Here is a 6000-nt window from a genome sequence, read left to right on the forward strand (position 1 = left end):
TTCGGGCGTGTCCAACCGGGAGGAGACCTCGGCGCCACCCCAGAACACGCTGGAGGGACTACATCACCCGGCTGGATTGGGAACACCTCGGGGTTCCCGCGGAAGAGCTGACGGAAGTGGTTGGGGAGAGCACTGTCTGGGCTTCTTTGCTGAGGCTGCTGCCCCCGCGACCCGGACCCGGATAAGCGGAGGACAACGAGTACGAGAAAAGCACAGGTGTTAATAATAACATGAAGGGGATTTTTTAAAATTAGGGTTGTATAAGGTGCTCATCTATAGTTACTGCATCACCTACAGGAGATGACAGTCAGCCCACTCAAGTTTGGAAAAACTATGCAATGTACTGCTATGGACCAGAGATATCATAGTTTTGATGACATCTCAAATTTGACTTTTATCACTCCAGTTTTTGACTTAGGTTGAGTAGTTGATCATATTTTCTAACATTTTTTGACTGTCTTAGACCATAGGAAAAACATGTATGAAGCTTGAAAATGGGTGTAGTTCTCCTTTAAGAAGTGCAGAATGGGGCCCTGATCACACAGAAAGTGTTTAAGCAGCTGGATGCTGCTTTTTGTAATTGATTTTAATGATAAAGAAGCTTTTTGCTCACTGTTTTTGCACTGCTATGTGCCTTGCATTTCTGTGCTCTAGGCGCCTAGTGTTTTTGCCAGACCACTCTAAACTCCTTGAGTTGAAAAAACTTCAACTCAGAGCGAAAAACAAGTACCCTCTGCCTGTCCATTTTAGGAACTAGCTACTACCTACTGTGAAAATAATTAGGTAGTTTTAGCTAGCCAAAATAAATGATAGATCGATTATACATGAAGCTTAGGTTAAAGAGGTGATGGCGTGGCTGCCTGGCAATGATAAAAAGGCACAGAAAAGTGTTTTTTACTTGTGACATTCAGTTCTTTAAAAAAGGCGGTGCAATTTGCCTTGCGCAACCTGCAAAATACTTTCTGTGTGATTTAGGCCTAAGTTTTGCAGTACAAACAAAATATTTTGTGGAGGCAACTGATTCAGTCATGTTGACATCCCAGTCATATGCAAATTTTTTTTTAGCAAATTGATAAAGACTAAAACAAAACCAATTTCCTTTTTATTTTTATTTCATTTTTGTTTGTTGTTAAGTATGCAATATTGTTTGTTAGTTTTCTGCTTTAAATAAAGTTTAATTTTTATTTTTCAGTTAACTTTAATGTTTTTATTCACACCTTTGTTTTATTTTTTATTTGTTTTAGTTAAAGAAGTGTTTTACTGCTGAAAGGATTTTCATAAAACCATGCTGTAGAAAGATCCAAATACATTTGAAAAATGGTGCCCAACAGTATTCACCCCTCCTTTTTTTCCTATTTTGTTGTGTTACAACCTGTAATTGAAAAGATTCTGATATGGACTTTTTGTAATGGACCTACACAAAGTTGTTGAAGTGAAATTTAAAAAAAAAATAAAAAATTAAACTTTAAAAGTTTTAAAAATTTTCAAAAACAAAAACAAAAATACATAAAAAGTGGCGTGTGTGTGTGTGTGTGTGTGTGTGTTCACCCCATTTGCTATGAAACTCCTAAAAAAGACCTGAGGGGTATTACAGAAAGCGGGTTATGTGAAAACTCAGAGTAAGTTAAGCCTGAGATGAGGGAAACTCTGAGTTGTCTGTTCCAGAAAGAGAGGTAACTGAAACTCGGAGTCAGTCACCATGGTAACAGACTCTGTGAACATAACCTGCTCGCTGACAGGTTTTCTTCAATAAACCCTGAGTTTTTCTCTGTCTCCTCCCTCTTACACGCTGTTTCATTTCCTCATTCATTCAGTCCGTGTCAAAGCTTGTATCGAACGCATTAATTAGCGGAGATTTACCGTCTGTCACAGTCTAAATTCTGCTGGATATTAGTTTGTTACTCAGGACTGTCTTAAGTTACTGAATTTATGCACATCAGTCATTTCTTTGGACATCGGTTTTTGTCTTTACATTCAAATATTACACAGCGAGAATTCATCCTCAGCTCAGAATCAAACCCCAGCAAGCATTTTTTGGTTTAAAAAATGTCTAATAGCCGTCTACATGAAGACCTGACATCTAGGCTAAATCACGGCTGAATTTGGGCTGTCAGTGAAAATTTGGTAGACGTCTAACCATAGCCAAAGTGCAGACGTCATCAATTATAGGGCTATGTAGAGACCATGTCCAAAAAATGGAGATAAACATATTTTAATTACTGTTGACTCTCCATACGTGATTGAATATCATACCGCACGCCATCTGCAATGGTGAAAATTACATTTAATCAATTTCAAAATAAAATCAGCTAGATTTGGGTTACATGTAGCTAGACTAAATTGGAGCTAAATATAGCCAATACGTTTAAATCATGACTATTGCTTGCTGGGCTCTGTCCTTCTTATATTAATTATTTTTTATAACACTGTGCACAAGGATCAGACTGTCAGTCTGTTAGAGCAGCTCTAACCAAACATATTATTACTGGGTCAGACTGTGAGTTTACAGTCATGTCTTTATGTCTTTGATCTATAGCCTAGCCTATGTGTTTTAAATCTTACTATTTTTCAGTTGCTGCCTCCTGTGTTTTCCCCATCAGATTAAATCTGAACAAATATATTATTATATATCATTAATATAATGTAATGTATCTACAGCCTGATAAATGATGAATAAACTTTTTTATTGACTTTATGGTTAACTTATTTACACTTTTCTCGCTCTGACTCAGGCTCTTCTTTCAAAGATAAACATCTACCATCTGCTACACATGCACTGATATCTCTACATCCACTGGATTAAAATGGAGGCACTGTCTTTTATTTACCTGTTGCCATGGTGAATTGTGGAGTCGGAGCTCCATTGATGATGGCTTTTTATTGTCGGTTTAACTCAGAGTGAACATACTCAGAGTTGACTGAACTAACTCAGATCAGCTGTTTTGGAACCGGATACTCAGAGTTTCCCATCTCAGGGTAAATCAACTCAGAGTTCAGGGTTAGACTCAGAGTCTGTTGAACCTCCTACCTGGAATACCACTCTGGTGCTACCAATTACCTTGAGAAGTCACATAATTAATTGAATTAAGTCCACCTGTGTCAGTGTCAAATCTCAGTATATATTGGGAGGTAACAGGGTAACCCAGGTTCTCTGAGTGGAGAGAGAACTGTCCCCGTACATACAGGGACCTCCGTTGCATCTCTGTCCTCTCAAAAAGTTAGAAACATAATGCAGACTGGGGTTTTAGCATAAGCTGAATAGAGACAGTTGAAGCCCAACTGGGGATATCACTAACATCCAGTGACCTCAGCAGGACAGTACACACTGTTTTGGGTGTGCTGGCAACTTTAATTTTTATCGTGGTCCCTTTTCCATTTCTTGTGCCACCTATGCATACAATCCACAACTGCCTGTTCCAACGGATTGTTACGGCTCTGGCCATATTTTGATGTGTCTTTCCCATGTTTGACTGTGAGAGTGAGTTCTCCTTTCTGCGTGAGGATCTTTGTATCTTAACCACAGATGTCTCCCGCTGATTGGCGTCACAACCATAGACATATATACATAGACGTTGCATCGACTGCCTGAGCACGTCCTCGCCGGCTGCCATCTTGGATGCGTCTTGCTTCGCCTCCACAGTGCATTCACTTCTATTGAGGAAGGAGCTGTATGCACAAGTAAAATAGAATAACTCACTGAATTTTCAACTGATTTTCACGAGGTTTGGTTTGTTACAAATGGCACACATGTAGTTATGATACAGGATGCTTTCGTACATTAAAAATGCGGGATTTCATGCTTTAATACTTTATGCAGATAGCAACAGCATGTTATTTAGGTCATAACACAGTTCTTTTATTCACCTCAACCCCAGAGTGGGATATATATATACATATATATATATATATAGATAGATATAGATATACACACACATATACTATGCTGCTGCTGTGGTCCTGCCAGATGCCTCCTGCTGCTGCTGCCATCATTAGTCATTAGTCATACATCTACTGTTATTATACACATATGATTATTATCACACATGTATACTGCCAGATATTAATATATACTCTCAACATATTGTACCACAGTAGCCAGAACTATAACTATAATATTATTACTTTCATTAATGTTGTTGTAAGCCACTGTCATTGTCGTCTGTCCTGCATCTCTGCAGCTTAGCAGAGCCTTCAGCTATCAGGCTCCTCTCCTGTGGAATCATCTTCCTGTTACGGTCCGGGAGGCAGACACCATCTCCACATTTAAGACTAGACTTAAGACTTTCCTCTTTGATAAAGCTTATAGTTAGGGCTGGCTCAGGCTTGCCTTGTACCAGCCCCTAGTTAGGCTGACTTAGGCCTAGTCTGCCGGAGGACCCCTCTATAATACACCGGGCACCTTCTCTCCTTCTCTCTCTCTCTCTCTCTCGTATCCTATTACTGCATCTAGCTAACCCGGCCATTCTGGATGTCACTAACTCGGCTTCTTCTCCGGAGCCTTTGTGCTCCACTGTCTCTCAGATTAACTCATATCACAGCGGTGCCTGGACAGCGTGACGTGTGTGGTTGTGCTGCTGCCGTGGTCCCGCCAGATGCCTCCTGCTGCTGCTGCCATCATTAGTCATTAGTCATACTTCTTCTGTTATTATACACATATGATTATTGTCACACATGTATACTGCCAGGTATTAATACATACTTTCAACATATTGTACCGCAGTAACCAGAACTATAACTATAATATTATTACTTTCAACAATGTTGTTGTAAGCTACTGTCATTACCTGAATCTCTCTCTCTCTCTCTCTCTCTCTCTCTCTCTCTCTCTCTCTCTCTCTCTCTCTCTGTCTCATTGTGTCATATGGATTACTGTTAATTTATTATGCTGATCTGTTCTGTACGACATCTATTGCACGTCTGTCCGTCCTGGAAGAGGGATCCCTCCTCAGTTGCTCTTCCTGAGGTTTCTACCGTTTTTTTTCCCCGTTAAAGGGTTTTTTGGGGAGTTTTTCCTTATCTGCTGTGAGGGTCCTAAGGACAGAGGGATGTCGTATGCTGTAAAGCCCTGTGAGGCAAATTGTGATTTGTGATATTGGGCTTTATAAATAAAATTGATTGATTGATTGATTGATTGATCTCTCTCTGTCTCTCTTTCTGTCTCATTGTGTCATACGGATTACTGTTAATTTATTATGCTGATCTGTTCTGTACGACATCTATTGCACGTCTGTCCGTCCTGGAAGAGGGATCCCTCCTCAGTTGCTCTTCCTGAGGTTTCTACCGTTTTTTCCCCCCCGTTAAAGGGTTTTTTGGGGGAGTTTTTCCTTATCCGCTGTGAGGGTCTTAAGGACAGAGGGATGTCGTATGCTGTAAAGCCCTGTGAGGCAAATTGTGATTTGTGATATTGGGATTTATAAATAAAATTGATTGATTGATTGATTGATCTCTCTCTGTCTCTCTCTGTCTCTCTTTCTGTCTCATTGTGTCATACGGATTACTGTTAATTTATTATGCTGATCTGTTCTGTACGACATCTATTGCACGTCTGTCCGTCCTGGAAGAGGGATCCCTCCTCAGTTGCTCTTCCTGAGGTTTCTACCGTTTTTTTTCCCCCCGTTAAAGGGTTTTTTTGGGGGGAGTTTTTCCTTATCTGCTGTGAGGGTCCAAAGGACAGAGGGATGTTGTATGCTGTAAAGCCCTGTGAGGCAAATTGTGATTTGTGATATTGGGCTTTATAAATAAAATTGATTGAATTGATTGATATACACACACACATATATATAAGCTATACTGTACTGTATAAACACAATATACACAATACAAAACATAGTATAGCATATTAATAAATTTATTAATATATTTTAATAAAGAAAAAGCTTGATTGTTGATTGACTTTATTTCTCACACACACTCTTTTATACCCACAGCCATCAGACTTAATAATTCTTTGTTAAATAGATGATCTTACAGACTTCTTTGAAATTTTCTTTTCGGGGATTA

Source organism: Epinephelus fuscoguttatus, linkage group LG19 (genome assembly GCF_011397635.1).
Source record: "Epinephelus fuscoguttatus linkage group LG19, E.fuscoguttatus.final_Chr_v1".
Taxonomy (NCBI): Eukaryota; Metazoa; Chordata; class Actinopteri; order Perciformes; family Serranidae; genus Epinephelus; species Epinephelus fuscoguttatus.